The following is a 17,552-nucleotide window of genomic DNA, read 5'->3' as shown; positions in this document are numbered from 1 at the left end:
AGGAAATCTTAAAGCATCATTCGCATCATGAGATGAGTGAGAATATTTTTTCTCCATAATAGGATTAGAATCAGGAACAATCAAAGTTTCATCTGGAATCCTACGGAAAGGAGAAGAAGACTCAAGCTCAAAGCTACCCATAAGTTTATGACTACATCTAACCCTAAGATTAGAAGTAGGACTAAAATTAATAAATCTTAAAAACCAATATAATGTAAATGAACTAAACTAAGAAAGCATAAAACACAAACATTTTTGCATTTTGAAAGAAAATTTACAAATCTTTTGTATTTTTTAATTTTAAAATACAAGAGAATAAACTAAATCTAATCTTAATGCAATCAAAGACCTAACAAATATGAAATGAAATATAACACTGTAAATCATAATAGGTCATCTAATTCCACAAAAGAAAAGAGGATAAGCATGTCAGGTTCACCAAAATGAATAGAAAGAAAATAAAGTTTCTTTCTTATTTTCAATGCGATTATCCAAATTGATTAAGGACAAGAGAGTGATCAATACAAAAATGGATTATGTGACAAAAAAAAGGGAGAGGGGAGGTTATATAATCTTTCAATTATGGGAGAGTATGTAGTTAAATCTTGAAATAGATAAAAGAAAAATACTAACCTTGAATTTGGAAAGTAGCCAAATCCATGCAAAGACCCATTCAAGGTGGTTGGCATCACCCCAAACCACTTACTTAGAGGGTTAAACACTCTTTAACATAGAAGTGCTTCCATTTTAAGATGATACAACTACAACAAAAATGATAAATTTGAACTGAAGGTTTTCACTGACTCGGATTGGGAAATTGATGACATGAAAAGTACTAGTGGAGGTGCATTCTTTCTAGGAAAGAGATTGGTGTCATGGAAAAGGAAAAAACATGATTGTATTTCCCAATCAATAGATAAATCCAAGTATGTGGAAAATGCAGTAAACTATTCAAATATAACATGGATTAAGTAATTATTAAAAGGCATGAAAGAGGAAATTATAAATCAAGCAGTTATCTATTGTGATAACACAAGTTCTATTAACATTTCAAAGAATCCAATTATGCATACTAAGACAAAGCATATTGATATCAAGTATCACTACTTGAGCAAACTAGTTCAAGACAAGAAGTGAAGCAAGAATATATGAATATAAAGGAACAAATTGTTGACATATTCACAAAACCATCATGCAAAGATGATCATGAATATCTTAGAGTTAAATTAGGGATCATTCCCCTAACTAAGGCTACTTAAGAAGACCGGGTGTACTACATCACATTTCCTACACATAATATTTTACATAGTGATGCAATATAGATCTACTTTCAAACATGCTTAAGGTAGAATACTTCAGTACAACATACATAGATTAGTTACAGTCAAATGAAAAGTATCATCTAGACATGCAAAATATACATAATTTAGATGTATGAAGAATTTTTAGTTGAGACAGCTACACATCTTTTGTTTCTAAAGAGGGGGAGATTATAGTGAAACTAAGATGAAAGAGGGAGAAATGAATAAGGAGTCAAAATATTATAGAATCATGAAAGAGGGAAAATTGATAGAGGGATTTTGACAATTTGAATGGATGAGAATTGGAATCAAACTAAGGATAGTGGTCACTCATGGAAGTGAGATCTTTTGGATTGTATGGTAATTAAGTAATTAGTACTTTGGATATTTGAGATGTTTCAATAAATGCCAAAGAGGGAGATTTTTGGAAACTTACAATTGGAAAATTTTTTGTTTTTTCATTGATGTTAAATCTACAGATGAGACATTTTGCTACCTAATCTAAATATCATATCTATTTGATTGATTAAGAGGATTTTAGAGTTACTCATAACTATAGCACCTAGAGGAAAGGTTGAATTTATTAAAATGAAGTTACAATAGATATTTGATTAGATAGAATTTTATTAAGAAATGTAATTATTTATGTCAAGGAAGCTAAGCCAAGGCTAGTAAAAGAGTAAATTGCTAAGGAGTGTCAAGTAATGCTAGTATCAATCGAGCCACAATTAGTGCCAAGAAAATCTACTGTTGATCGAGCATTAGCATCGAATGAGAAAGTTAGTTGATTTTGAGATAAAAAGTAATTAAAAATGACTAAATATTTTAGTGTTAACCGAGTATCAAAATTCAGTGATTGCAGAGTGATAGTAAAAGATCAAACTCAAAGGAATCATAAGATCAAGTCAACTCAATTGATTTCTTAGGAGATGTAAAATGTGTTGAGGATTAGATTGATGAGTTGGATCATTAAATTCAAGTTGACTATTAGGTAAAGAACTAATAGAAGGATTCTAGAGAAGTTTCTAGAGAATGATCAAGAAGTTGTATAGATACATTGAATCAATTTGAAGTTGATCTTAAACCCTAAGATCTACGATGGATGTAGAAAATGGTAAAGAAAAAATTGCCTATATAAAGGGAGGTTGAATCAAATTTTTGGTGTTGTGTCTAGTCAAGCCTAGCTAAGACCAATTAGTGTGTATAAGAGATTTCATAAATAGAGCAAGGTTGATAAGAAGCACACAAGAGTGTGAATGTGAAGCTAAAGGAGAAAGCTTGTAGATGTGATTTTTTTATTGATAATTTGATAAGTAGGAGATAATTTCCACAGTAAGTCAAATTGTGATATTGCTATCAGGATTTAACTATGTGATTTTTAAGTCAAAATCATTGACCCATGTTTCATAAGTAGTGATTCAACATGAATCCATCTCCCATGAGAAGAAGTGATTGATAATTTTTTTTGAGCAAAAGGCTTGAGTGTTGATAAGAAGTGTAGACTGATTGCTTGAAGGGTATCCAGTAGATCAAGATCAAAGATGACAATGAAAGGCTCATCAATAAAGCAACATAAGAACTAAATAGAGATTCAAACTAGAAAAAGTGAGTTATAATGACACATATCAAAACCTGCTATTTTCTTTCTTATTATTTTGAATAGTTTGTATTAAAATCCTTTTAACGGAGGTTGACCTAACAGTCATTGAAAAAATTAATAGTCTGTGTAAATATTTTAACTAGGTGACATTCTAAATGAAATGATCAAATCCCTCTTATAAGTCCACTCCTAATATGGTGATTAGATTCTCTAACTAGGTCACATTTAATAGTGTGTATTGTAAACCTTTTACAGGGTTGGCTCCTAATAGAGCTGATTTTGAAAGAGTGAAAAAGATTGACATGTTGGTGGTTTTCCCAATGAATGGTTCATAAGGCACAACACTTGGTCAAAATTTTGCAAATGGGGTTGCAATCAAAGTGGGTTTAACCATGGAGGGAACTTTGTAATTAAGTGTCCTCAAGCCAGAGTAGTGTTGGGATGGGTGACCTCCCAAGAAGTCTCGACACTTCACTTTTGTGAGCGTCACCTAGATCCAATGAGTGTTAAGTCTTCCATTTATTCTCATGAGAGAAGATTCATTTTGAATCATTACTCATGAAACATCGGTCAATGATTTTGACTCAAAAATTAAAGAGTTAAATCTTGATAGCAATATTAGAATTTGACTTATTATGGAAATTATCTCCTACACATCAAAAGATGTCAAGAAATTTTTATAGATTTGTAGAGTATATCAAATAGAGAAAGGAGTGAAGAAAATAATGGGGTTGTATCAAGCATTACTTGTATTAGGGAAGTCATCGAAGTATTCAACATATATTTTGTTCTTGGTTTACTAAGGACTCAAAAAAGGTCTTACACAATTTTTATGGTGGTTGACAGGTTTAAAAAGATGACACATTTTATTCCTTTCAAGAAGGCTAGTGATGGTGTTCACATGGAAGAGTTTTTTTCAAAGTAGTGAGACTACATTGTCTAACAAATAGTATAGTTTCAAACTAAGATACCAAGTTTTTTTGGGTATTTTGGCTTACATCATGGAAAAAATTGAAGAAAAATTTGAGGTTCAGTTCATCACATCATCCATAGACTAATCGATTGATAGAGGTGATGAATAGGAGTTTGGGGAATTTCATAAGATGTTTTGTCGAAGATAAGCCAAAGGTATGAGATCTCATTTTACCATAGGTAGAATTTTCATACAATAATTCTATCAAAAGAAGTATTGGTAAATCACCATTCTATATTTTATATAGGAGTAGTCCTATAAATATTTCTTAATTGAAGAAGTTGGATAAAGGAGAGATAAGTAGTGTGCAGGCTAAAGATTTTATAAAGCATTTGAAGAACATTTGTGAGGAGGTGAGGAAACACATTACAAGGATGAATACATAGTAAAAGGCTAAGGCAGATGAGAAAATGAGGTATAAGGACTTTCAATTTGGAGATTGATGCAAGATAGAATAATATTTAGGGTCAAAGGATCACCCGATTACCAAGCAACCTCATAGAGATAACACAACATAAAAAATAAAAATAAAAACCAATAGATAACTCTAGAAAGAGAGGAAGCAATATATCATTATTGATTTAAAAATTTACTTCATATATGTCAAGGTTTAAGGCCTTCCCAATTGTAGCTAAATATAAAGATTCAATTAAAGAACAAATCCCTCATACAACATGCAGGATCTGTAATCTCCAAATTTGAGACTCTAAAAATTCTCCAATAATTTCTCCATTTTTAAACCTAAGACTCAACCCCCTATTTATACTACCAAAATAGCTTATAGATGATTCTAAATCAGTATTGGATTAAAAAAATGACCCAAAAAATAGGTCTACATGCTTCCCAATGATTGATCCCATACATTAAATCCAAATCACAAATTAAATACATAAGTTGGCTCTCAAAGAAGAACCAAATAGACAAATTGGTGAATAAAGTACCAAGCATCACCAAATAGATGCAGACAAGCATCAAAAAATACACTTGGTGAATGAAGTAAATAATAACTCAATGAATATGCACACTAAGCCAAGTCAAGCCAACTCAATAAAAGAAGACATAACAAATCTACCTAGTCAATTGCAACAACAACTATCATGAAGGTTTACTGAGGTAGCCAAGAACCTCCACTTAATAAAGAAAGATAACTAGAAAAACTTTGAAAACTCCTGCATTAGGGATGAAGTCATGGTTCATTTGAGGAAGGAACATTTTCTAGTGGGTACATAATAAGCTAAAAATGAAGAAATTGAGACTGTGTAGGATACTGAATAAAGCATGATTCTAGAAATGCCTATAAAGTAGAGTTTCCTATTGAATTGATCATTTCAAACATTTCATACCTAATGGACTATCATGAAACATGTGATGGAGATGAGGCTTCATAAGCATAGTGGAGTATTTCCAACAACTACTTTTGCTATAGAAGATATTGAGGAGATACTAGAAAATCATGCTAGAAAAAGTACAAGAAAAATAACATATAAAGAGTATTTGGTCAAATAGAAAGGCAGTCCAATAGAAGATATTTCATGGCTAGCAAGGGAGAAGGTTAACTTCCTTGGTTTTCCTCTGACTACCTGAGACATGATGGGGCCACTTCTCAAATTACTCCAAGTGTCTGATGCAGGAGCATCCTAGGTGTAAGAGAAATCTTGCATCACCCAAAAGTATTTCCTCTTTATTTCTTGAATAAGGGTTGTCTTAGTGTAGAGTTTTTGTTTGTGAAGGATTTCTACTTAATAAGTTAGTCATACAAGCTTAGAATGTCCTAATTTCATAGGTGGAGGTTCATCTTGGATATATCAGCCTGCCAATTAAGGCTCATTTCCATATCATATATATTCATGAAATTATTGTGGATTTTTAAATTTAGAGTTGGTTTTGAAGGCCTTAGATGTTTTGGATGGGCTTTGAAATGAGGTCAACTATAACTTGCACAAGTTAGGCCCTATAGATCAGAAGTTGAGGATTCTAAAATGGAGTTATCATAACTAATCAACTCAATGTTTCACAAGTTATGGTCTTTCAAAGTTGGATCACCAAAAAATTCCAAAATAAATTTCATAATGGTTTTGAGAAAACTATATATATGTAATTTTAGGGTTGGTTGAGATCAAGGGTTAGGGTTTGATGTCTAGAACCTTCCTAGGTGGTGTAAAATTATGTATATAAGGAATGCTTGTAGTTTGTCTAGGATAACTCTAGGTGATATTTCATAATTCAATGTTGCAAATTATTGTAAGGAACCCATGTGGGTTTACATATTGTATTTCAAAATTTTATGATTTTTCATTTGCAATGATAATAAGAAGTCCATATTTTATTGTTGCAAATTATTGTTGTTTCATACATTTTTGTTATATTTTTGTGGTATTAAGGAGGCCCCCCTTTATCATGCTTGGACTTATGTTGAAGATGTTGTTCCTATTGGATCAAGTCAGAACACATGAGGATACCACTTTAGTTTCAAAATTGGATACTTCAAAAAATATTGAAGGATATGGGTTTAAGCCCAAGATAGATACCCTTGCTATATGGGTTAGTTTCATAGGATAAAATGCTAAATTAATTGATTTTACAAAGGGCTCAAAATGTATGAACAATTGATTTGAGTTATATTTAACAAGAAGAGGGGAAGATTGAACATAAATTGTATACTTTCACATCTTCTAATCATTGGTCAAATCCTTGAATTGTTGATAAAGTAGAAAAAATAAAAGACCTCAAAGAATGTATGTATATTTTTGTGTGTGTAGACATATATACGTATAAATATACATATATACACATATATCTGCACACACACACACACACACACACACACACACACACACACACACACACACACACACACACACAAACACCCATATTCTTGTTCTTTTCTTGGTTTTTTAAATCTCTTAATTTTATATTTTTTGGTGGATTTGATTGTTTGTCCTTCTTTGCTTCTTTTGTATATTTTAGCTCTAGTCTTTATCCTTTAGTTTTTATTTTTAATTCTTATCTAGTCACATTTTTTATTTTGTTGGCTTCTGTGCTACCTCCCACTTCTCTCTTTCTTTTCACATACACACACACACACATACTTTTTCTTTTCTTGGTTTTTATAATCTCTTGATTTTGAATTTTTTGGTGGATTTCTTTGTTTCTCCTTATTTGTTTCTTTTGTGTATATTAGCTCTAGTCTTTATCCTTTAGTTTCCTTTTATTTTTAAATTGTTTTATTATTATTATTCTTTAGGAAAAAGTAGGTGAACCACTAAATATATATTATCAAATAAATTTTTTTTTTATTGTTATCTAGTCACATTTTTAATTTTGTTGGTGTTCCTAAATAGATTTGTTCTTTCCAATTTTGACTCACAAGTGCCCTAATTTGTGAACAAATTTTCATTAAAATTGTTTGGAAAGTTTCTTCTAGGAAGGCTAACTTGCCTCCAAATTGCTAGGTATAGCTCCTATTGCAGATTTGTAATGAACTTTTTTTATCCTAAGTTTAAAGGGGTATTTTCTTAACCTTAGAATAGGAGAGGTTAACTGAGTTAAAACTATACAAGATTTAACCCAAGTGAGAAATGATTTCAAAAAGATTAACTAAGTTTATGAGTCTCACACATCCTATGAACTCACAAGGTCGAATGGTTCTAATATGCATGCTAGCTACTACTAAGCTAAATTTATCAAAAACTAAATGTAGAGAAAGGAAAACTAAATCACAAAAAAATGCCTAAGAGATTCCTTTCAAACTCATAATGAAAATACTTATCATGATCAGTTTGTTTCCTGAAAATAGGAGAATGAAGCTTTGTTATTTCCTTTTTAATTCAAACAAAGAGAAGATAAAACCATTAACATCTAACAAATTGGAACAGAAAATAATTGATACAAAATACCATTCAATTGACTCTACAACATCAAGCACTTCACACCAAAAATTAGCTGAAATTTTATTAATCTCTTAATCTCATACATTTAGAACTCAGAGATAACCATTACATAAGAAGTTCAATCGGTTCATCTCCCTCAAAAATGATAAATGGAAAATAGCATAATTTCCCATTACAATGAGTACATCAAAATATGAATGAATTAGAAAATGAATCACTTCGCTTTCATTCCTTTTTCAATTTTTGTCTTATAGGCCTTGGCAGTGATAATGATTGGAATTAGCTCCTCATGCCTATGGACATGTACATTGGTGTATCTCAAGATCCATTTAGAGTGCTCTTGGGCTAGATCTTTGATGGCACCCAAAGGATCTTGTAGTTTTTCTATGGCCATGTGCACACCTCCACCAAGCTTCTACAATTCAAATATCCTATTCTGAGGATTAGAAGCTATTTCTATCAAACCATCTATAAAATTAGAGAATCTTGTCTGCATAATAGGTTTTCCAATGATTTTCTTTCCTTGCCCACTAGACTATGAATCTATGTTTCAGGCTCTCAATAGTTCATCATCTTTGTCCTACTCATTCTTTACTTTAGCTTCAATTTCCTTTAGTCCCTCCTCTATGGCTATGATCATTTCAAACTTGAACTACATGCTTTGAAACCATTCAACTAAGGGCTCATACCCTTTAGGCAAGATCTTTTCTTCTATAGCCTCCTTTATCTTCATGTGAATGATCATCTTCAATAAGGAAACACAATCATCCCTCTTCATTTTCTCTGTAGCAAAGGTGGCTTTGTTTGATGATATGTTATCCTTCTATGTTTCCAGCCTTAGTGTAAGCATTTCCAATCTGCTCTATGATGGAGATTCCTTTAATCTTGATTTTTTTGCTCCACTCTCTACTAATTTTCCCAAAATTCTTGTCTTCCTGGAGTTGGGAGATGAGGGCTTCAATATCTATAGTAGTAGGATCACTAGTCATAGGCATCTCGAAAATGCTTGCCAATGGGGTGAGAAATTGTCTGATGAAACCATTCATTTCTTGTATCTCTTCCTTCATTCTAACATTTTACAACTTGAGGCTTTCTAATTACCCTTCAATCACTTCATTTTATGACTTCCATAAGCCAACCATGGTGTCATGTCTGGCCTCTCCAAGATCCACAGAGTATAGGGAAAAATCATTAGTAGACATGTCCTCCAATCTTCCTTCCTTGCTGGGCTTGAAAACTTCCACAGTCAGATGTCCTATTTCAGGGTCTTGTACAAGGATGGACAAAGTATTTTTCTTCTTGACTTTTCTCAATGCTGATCCAAAGTAGATGGCAAGGGATAGAGTATCTTTTTTGGTCGCACCTTCACCCTTCCTCTTTCTTTTTCTCTCTAAGGTATCCTCCAACCATGAATTTGTACTTATTAGTTTGGAGGCTATTCCCAAAGAATCTATGCTAAACATCTTCTTTTTGGCTAGAGTGGTTGCTTTGGCAGTTGAAGAAAAAGGATTCTTCAGAGTTTGTGAAACTAGCTACAATGAACCTTGAGCTTTCTCTACTTCTTTGAATTTCCTTGCCACCTCATCAAATTTGGTGGATTCACTATCACTCCTTCCAGTGTCTCCCAAATCTACCACTTGTGCATGAGAGCTACTTGGTAAAAGGTGTGTAGGGCTTACTGATGGGACTAGACTACTATGAGGTGAAGGGGAAGGAGTAACTATAGTGTCTTTGACTTCTTCTACCTTCTTCTCATCATCTATTAAGGATCTAATTACTAGGAGGGACCCATCATGGAAATTTTGCGCAATGGGGATGTTCTTATCAGGAGATTGATCACTTCTTTCAGATGGTTGGGCTGGTCCATGGGTGATAGCCAACGTTACACATGATGTACTAGCTTGAGAGGAGGGAGCCACTGCAACTGCTAGAGAGGATTGAGCTGTTGTACTTTTTATTTGGATCTTCTTTGTTGTGGTCCACTAGATCCACTTCTTGGTTCTCTTGATAATTTGGGCCATCATCACCTCTAGATCTTCACATGTATTTTCATAAGGCTTAGAACTAATAGAAATGCCCCTCAACTTTGTCAGATAGGTATTATTGTACATGTTTTGTCCACCATCCTCAACTCCTTTAACATCAAGGTTGATTTCATACATTTTTTCCTGATCTATTGTGAGCCTGGAAAAAGCACGGTCATAGCTCTCAATTGCAATTAGCCCAGTAGTCTTCTATGGTGGTGATATGTTTGGTCACACTCCCAATTTGAAGAACATCCTTTCCATATCCACTTGGGTCAAACATAAGTCTCAAGATCTCCTACATTTCCTACTTGTACTTCATCTCAAACTCCTTAAGCATGTTCTTTGCATTGGAATGAGATTCACAACTAAAAGCTCCCACCTTCATAAGGAACTCATAGCCCTTCTTCTTTAAGTTCCTGCTCAACATGTTAACTTGAATTACCTACCTCATGACCTTGATCAACATGATCATATCACTCAGGTACCTTGGTAGCTTAAAAGGGAACCCATCAAAAGCTATAAGATACAAATACAAAAAGGATGAGAATTGGATGAAAAAGCTCCCAAATTGACCAATAGTCATCATAGTTTTTAGGCTAAATCTCCTTTCTAGACACCCTTGAAGTTCCCTATAAATTCTCATAGTAAATGCATCATTAACTCTTGTATACTCCACATAACTATTCACCAATTTTAAACAAGGGTAGAACTCATAAGACTTCACATAATTAGGGAAATTCTCCACCCTTGGGAGGCCTAGCCATAATTAAAGAGAAGCTAACATATAAATGAGGAAAGAAGACATATAGAATATGTTGTACAACTTTGTAGCATGAAGAGAATTGGACATATTATCACTTACCTCATAGGCCCAATCAATGTATTGGGTATCAAAACAAATAACTTGCACCAAGAAGAAGTATTTTTAAACAAAATTCAAAGCTTCTACCTCACCTTTCAATCTGTGCAAGAGCACCATGATGTTGACAATCTCAAGCTTGAGATTAGTCCCAAACAGAGTCTTAGGGACCTTACTCTTGGCACCTCATGGCTTTTGGAACCATGATTGCATGATCTCCTTTCTCCAAATCATCTTCTTGGCAAAGAATTCAAAAATAACTCCTCTGACTGTTAAATCCAAAAATTCTTCCCACTCTGGAACTTGAAGGAAATTCACCATAGTTTACCTATCAATAGAGATCAATACTATGTTATCTAGCAATACAATTTGCCTCATGTTTGGGTTATAATTATTTATGCATTTGTAAATCAATTTAGGAGCCTAGAATACAATTGGAAAACCAACAGCTTCAACTAGCCCACATCCTTGGAGCTTCTTAGTGATGGGATGGATTGGCTCCGATTTCACTCTCTTCTGAAAATCTTGCATGTCAAAGAAATGGAGAGAGGTATCTATGAAATTTTGCAAAGAAGACTTGATTCCATTTAATCCATCGAAACTCATGAATCTAGTTGCCATCCTATTCATGGGTGAATATCAAAATCTAGAAAAGCAGAGAATAGTAAATGCATAGATGCTAGATTTTCAAATAGACGTTGTGCAAATTAATAGAATAATAGTTTGAGCAAGAGTGGTAATTTTTGCAATTGTTCATGTATCTCTCTCTATAGGAGTTTCAATCCATCTGTTAATCTTTAGGATTCATGCCACACAAATGAATTGAAGGAGAGGTTCATTGAAACAATAAATGTGTAGTTTCTCTTTTCACATTTCCATTGGCCCAATGGTAATTTTATATCCTCTCACACTTACTTTCCTATTTTCCCTTGAGATTAGAAAGTCACAAATAGGATACTCCATAAGAGAAAACATGCGGAGTCAAATTTTTCTTTAGTAAATTTCCCATGGTGGTTAGATTATTTCCATTATCATCTTGAGAGGTTTAACACACAAAATATGGGTTTAATAAACTTAGCAACTTGATTTTCTTTAAAATCTAAAAAATTTTCTTCATGGGTTAAAAACCTGCCAAGAAGAACACAATTTTCATTTCTCTGCCCAAGCTTCCATTTTAACTTTACCTTTTGATCATGGTTTCCTTTCAGTTCAAAGATGTCCAAAAGTAGTATGAAAATTCATTAGGGACCCACCTTTGCTTCTTTTCCTTCAGAATTAGCTTTTTAAGGAAACTGACTTCATGGGTTGAAAACCTGCTGAGGAGAAGTTATTTTCTAGTTTTCTACCTAGAATGATTCTGAGAATTGTGATGAATCTTGAATGTTTCCTAAGGTAGATAACTATAAGAGGAACATTAATTTTTCATAGGGTACCTTGTTATCTTCTTATTGTGGCCTGTATGCATCATTTGCTACTTTTTGTGAAAAATTGCCTTCATGGGTTGAAAACCTGTCGAGGAGAAGATGAAGTCTAGATTTCCACAAAATTTTATTCTCATGGAGAAAATGATGAATCCGAAGTAGATATATTTATTTTAAATGATATTTTTATGCTTTATGAATCTCCATTAGATTAGGTACTAAACTACCTGCAAAAACTCACAATACAAAAGGAAAACCACTTGGCTATGAAATGTGGGGAAGGGGAAGATGAAAAATTTGATGAAGACTCTGTACACCTAAGGGGACTTGGACTTAGACTTGAACACACCTAAGACCTTACTAAAACACAAAATTTCCACTTTGCAAATTGGTTAGAGAATGAAAAGTGGGGCAATAGCTAGCTCTAACCGGGGACTTGGGTAAGCTATACCCAAGCAAGGAATCCAAAATCTCTAGTTTTGCAAAAATAAAAAGGTGGCACATGACAAAACTAAGCAAGGAAAAACAAGAAGAAGAAAGTAAGGGAAACCTAACTAGGAAAACATAAATAGGAACTAAACATAACTATAGTACAATATAGGGGTTACCTATTTTCAATTTGAAATTCCATAAAGTTTCAAATCTTGACTATTATAGGTTAGAGATAGCACCTGACCATCTGGATATGCCAATTTAAATGAGTTGTTTTTGAATGACTGATGATTAGTGAATGGGCCTTTCTACAAGGTATCAAATTTCTTATGTATTCCTTTTGGAGCTCTTTGCTTATCCCATAGTAACACACTATCCCCTATCATGAATTTATATGGCCTCACCCTTTTATCAAATAGGTTCCTCACACACATCTAATGTTGTGTGATATGATCTATGATTTTCTTCCCCTTCCTCTTCAAGTTTTCTTAAGTAAAAAATCCTCTTCTCTAAACCATCCCTATAGATATCATCTTCAATTACTATTCTCAGTTTATTTATAGATAATTCCAAGGGTAATGGGAGATTAGCTTCAATCCCATAAACTAGTTTGAAATGGGATATGCCAATTTCCCTTTTAGGTGTCACCCTATCTACGAATAGCGCCTCATGAATTTTCTTGTGCCAATTCTTCTAATTATCCAATACTAATTTCTTGATAATATTCATCAAATTTATATTATTACTGGATTCTACTTAACCATTTCCTTCTAGGAAATAGTCAAATGAATGGCTGAGTGTGATACCATGCTCAAAACAAAAATTGGTGATATCAACCCAAGAGAAATACATGCCACATTATCCATTACCAGTTTGATGGGGACACCAAATCTAACTAGTATGTTTTCTTTAAGGAATTTTCATACCACTTCGGAAGTAGTTTTCTTAGTTTCTTTGGCCTCCACCCACTTAGTGAAATAATCAGTCACAATTATAACATATTGGTGACTAGCACTAGATGTTGGGTTAATAGGCCTAATGAAATTGTGACCCCATTGTTGGAAAGGACTTGCATTGATGATAGGTTTGAGAGGAAAAATAGCTAACTGAGGTCACCCAACAAACATCTTAAATTTCTTGAATTTTTCCACCCAAGAGTAGGCATCCTTAAACATTCCTAGCTAGTAGTAATATTGTTTTAGTATTTTGAAATTTTTGACTAAAGATGAGAAATGTCCACCACATGCTTCATCATGGAAGATTCTCAAAAAAATTTGTTGCTATTGTTTGTCAACGCATCAGAGAAAAGTACCATCTATAGCCTTTTAAAATAATTTGTCATCCCAAATTATGTATTTAGCTACTTTGAACTTAAGATCTCTTCTTTGTTTTGTTGTCATACCTTCAGGGCATTCTCCATAGATCAATAGGTAGGAAATGTTTTCGAACCAAGAATCTTGCATACCTACTACTAATACTAGTTACTTTTCTCCTAATTCATATGTTTCTTCAATAATTCTATTTTTTGCAATTTCTTTGCACAAGGCATTACCTCTCACTAGCTTAGTAGGCTTGATTTCAATATCATACTCTTTCATTTTCACTATCCGCATCCCTTTGGCATTACACCCTATATCCTATTGCATCAACACACTTTTTATTGCTATATTTGGAATGTAGACCACAAAATGTGAGTGCAAGATGTAGAATCTAAAATTATTCTATGCTTTGACTACTACAAAGGTATGTTTTTCAATTTGTGAGTATTTCAACTCATGATTTTTTAGAGGTATGCTCATGAAGGCTATGGTTGCTTGTATCCCTTCCTTGCTATCTTGCATAAGGATGGTTGATAAGGTGTGTTTAGAGGCATAACAATAAATAATAAAGTCCAATTTATAATCAGGATGATATAATACTAGTACATTAGCAATAGTTTTCTTTATATCCTAGAAAGCTTGTTTCCCAGCTTCATTCCATTTGAATTTCGAATTTCCTTTCATCATGTCTAGAATGTATTTAGTAATTTGTACAAAACTTGGTACAAATATTTTGAAAAAATTCACTTGTCTGAAGAACAACTTAATTCTTATTTTATTTTCCTATAGGCTCAATCTTCAGATTACTTCAACTCGGTCAGGATCAATTCTAATACTCTTGGGAAACTATGTGACCAAGAAGCTTTCCCTCTATCACACAAAAAATTGACTTTTTAGGATTTAGAGAGATTCTATGCTCTCGACACCTCTACAATACTTTCTTCAAGTCTTCTATGTGGTTTTCTCTTTTCTTTAAAAACATAGTGAGATCATCCAGGTATAAAACAATAATATAGTCTTTTAGATCTGCAAACATTTTTCTCATTCATCTCTAAAAATGGCACCAACATTAATAAGCTCGAAGGTCATTCTATGATATGAAAACCTACCCCAAGGGGTGGTTAAACCCATTTTGAATTGATCTTTCTCTTCTACTTTTATTTGATTATAACCTGAGAAGCTATCGAGCATGGATATCATTTCAGCTCTAGCTATAGCCTATAATAGGTAATCCATGTTAGTAAGAGAAAAAATTTCTTTTAAGGATACTTGATTCAAATTTTGAAAATCAAAAAAGATCCTTATCTCTCCATTCTTCTTCCTAACCGACACTATATTGGTTACCCAAGTAGAGTGATGAATGGGATAAATAATCCTTCCTTTTAACATCTTTTCAACTTCCCTGAATATAGCATTAGCCACTTTGGGATTGTAATTCCTTTATTTCTACTAGAAAGGAACTTCATTAAGCTTTAGGGGAATCTAGTGTTTCACTTCTCCATTCCTATAACTTTTCAAATCCCCGTAACTCTAGGCAAATATTTATTGGTATTCTATGACAAGTTGTTTGGCAGCTTCTTTCTCCTTGGGTGAGTAACACTTCCCAATATTAATCATTTTAGGATTATGATCATCTCCAATATTTATCCCTTCATACTTGATAGTGGTAAGATTTTTCTCTGTCCTCTTTCACTTGACGTAAGCATCATGTCTATTAAAAAACTTTTCTAAAGATACAAAGTATGGGGGAATGATGTTACCTTATAATTGGACTTCATTTCCACTCATGATCAAGGTCTCCATGGTTTCCTCTATTGGATTGATGTTGATAGGTAGCTTTATCATTTTCTAGGAATAGCTATAAGCTCTTGTCATTTTTGAAGACTTCCCAAGATTCCTCATTATCTAGGATAGAGGCTCGATATAGGATTTCCACTTGGTACTTCTTATCCTTGAATTTTGGATGAGGAAGTAATAAAGAAGCAGAAATGGCCAATTAATCTACTTTAGTATTCCTTTCTCTTGGTACTAACTAAATAGAAAATGCATCAAGGCCTTCTATTTTGTTCCATACCATGTTTCTATAATTTTTCAATTTATGATTCTTCATAGAGTATTGTCCCCAAATCTGCTTCACGATGAGTTCTGCATCACCTCAGACCTTCATACTCTTTATTCCTTTCTCCTTTTCAACTATTATCTTGAGTATAACAACTTCATATTCTTACATGTTATTTGTGTTCCCAAATTCCAGTTCAAAAGCCACAGGTTTAGACTCTCCTTCAAGATGTATTAACACTACACCTACACTAGATCTAGATGAAGAACTTCCATCAAACTCCAATGTCCAGATGTCTATTGACTCTTTTTTCTCATTAAGGATTTCCTTTCTTAGGTCTTCAATTCTTTGTTCATCTAGAGCCTCTTCAATAAATAGCATGCAATTACCAAACTCCAGCTCTTGTTAGAGGATCTAAGCTTTAGGATCATCTCACTTTAGGACAGTAAATTTTGCCTTTCCTTCAAGTTCTAATTTAACTTTCTTGCTTCCTATGGGTATGACTACTTGGGACTAGTCTAACTTTATTTCTCCTCCTAAATCTTGGCAAAAAATCTTGCTTAAGAGAAGCCCATAGCTTGTTGGAATATCTACAACTAGGATAGTCAATAATAGTTTCCTTTATGGATGAGAAGCTAAGGCTACTTGAAATCTTTGATTTGTCCAAGCAAGGGGACATTTTTGGCATCCATAGAGTAACACCTTCCATGAACTTTAGTAAGAGTGAGACCCAAAGATTTAGCTATAGAATAAGGCATCACATTATTTGATGCACCTAAACCTATTATGTAATTGCTCAATTTGCATCCATTGTTATATAGTGAAATATAAAATGGGTCAGGTTTTTGCCTGGGATAGGTTGCTAGGATAGTGGAATCCTCTTGGTTAAATAGGTTAGATGTCAAAGTTTCATCCCCTTCTTCAATGGTCACATTATGATTCAAATCTAAATCATTCCCTTTACAGTGATCCACCAATCTTTTCAACTTAGAGGGATGAGATTTCAAAGAATCTATAGGGGAGATTTAAATTTTTGACCCTTCACAAAATTGGATGAAATCAAAAGGGGTCTTGTCTTTACCTATTTGAGACATTGATGCCCTTGATCAATGTGGATAGTATTTGATGAAGAGTTGGGGTCATTTCCTAAAGCATGATTGGAGTATGGCCTTTTGAGTTTTTGACCTTGAGTTAGCACTACATATGAAGTTCCATCAACAATTGCATAGCATTCACCCTTTGGCTCAGAATCAAATTTATATTCCAAGAATAAGTTTCTAGAGTCACCATTTGAGTATGAATCTGACTAAGGGTAGGGGGTTGTGATGCTTAACTTATTAGTGGATAACAACTGCATCATATGAGTAGTTTCTAGGCAACTTTCACTATCATGATTTGTTGTCAAATTAAACACACACATGTTTCCTTTTTTCGATGCTACTTCAATCACCAATCTTGGTTGTGACCCTATAAGTTGTGGAAAATTTTCATCATTATTTCTTCTTGACAATTTTTGATAATTGTGCTGATAAGAATTATATAACCCAAGTAATTATCTTCTCACTACCGCTAGTTCATTTGATAACTTTTGAATCAATTCGTCAGATGAGGTGATATGGCTAGAACTTCCCTTGATTTGGAGTTCCCTTTTCCACTTCCTGGTAGAGATTA

Source organism: Cupressus sempervirens, chromosome 6 (genome assembly GCF_028749045.1).
Source record: "Cupressus sempervirens isolate cs-2001-9-10 chromosome 6, ASM2874904v1, whole genome shotgun sequence".
NCBI classification, from domain to species: Eukaryota; Viridiplantae; Streptophyta; class Pinopsida; order Cupressales; family Cupressaceae; genus Cupressus; species Cupressus sempervirens.
The sequence above is the reverse complement of the archived record's forward strand: the minus strand, read 5'-3'. Positions refer to the sequence as shown.